At 57.0% G+C, this 819-nt stretch overlaps 1 protein-coding gene across 1 annotated transcript in view; it reads right to left on the reverse strand.

The window, feature by feature from the left end:
* The window catches only part of UBOX5 (U-box domain containing 5), a gene marked incomplete at its 3' end in the record, with an annotated part of 14,030 nt that overhangs the window by 3,464 nt on the left and 9,747 nt on the right, over positions 1 to 819 (reverse strand). The window lies entirely within an intron of this gene.

Below are 819 nucleotides of genomic sequence, written 5' to 3' on the forward strand. Positions count from 1 at the left end.
CCCCGGACCGTGCCGGGACAGCTTGCTGCAGGCACGGCCCTGCCACAGGGCTCACGGTTTCGTTCACGCTGAATTGTGGGGTTTTTAGGGTTTATTTTTGGCCTACTTTCTAACCATTCATGACCTAAAAATGGGAACTTCCTATTTTTGTTCCCAAGGGATGATGAACTCCCGCTGACGCAGAGCAGGAGCGGGATGAGTTCAGTGCCGACACAGCCCCGTTCCAGCTGGGCGGTGAGCACAGCAGGCCACGAACGCCCTGGGCTGCTCAGCAAGGAGGTGCCTTTGAAGGGAACAGCGGGATCACGCGCTGAGCGGAGCTGAGTCAGCTGGAGCCTCCTGACCCCGGCGAAACCGGCACAGAACATCAGCCGGGAACGTCGGCGGTACGGAGAGGAATTGCCAATTATGCGGTGACGGCAGGGGGTTACGCAGGTGACAAAACCCTCCCCTGTCACCTCACCCTCAACGCATCCAGGCCAGGACCGTATCCTAGAGATTTTTTCCCTCTGGCTTTTCTCTGAAGAGCTCTTTGAAGACCAGACCTCCCCGGGTTTGGGGATCTGAGTCTCACTCCTGTCACAGTCTGTGCAGCGGCTGTCACACCACCCCCCACAGCCCACGGGTCCGCAGCTCCTTTGTGTCGACGCATCTGGCTTTTTCCAGCCCCTTTATTCACTGCTCTGCGAAGGGATTCACTCCGCGAAATCATTAAGACGCACGACGAGACCCATCACGAGTCGTAAGGCGAACCCGACTTTGAACATCATTTTATTAAGGCTTAACTGTCCATCAGCCAGACGGGAGCAGGTCCAGTCA

The sequence above is a fragment of the Eurypyga helias genome, unplaced genomic scaffold (genome assembly GCF_000690775.1).
Source record: "Eurypyga helias isolate BGI_N326 unplaced genomic scaffold, ASM69077v1 scaffold24834, whole genome shotgun sequence".
Taxonomy (NCBI): Eukaryota; Metazoa; Chordata; class Aves; order Eurypygiformes; family Eurypygidae; genus Eurypyga; species Eurypyga helias.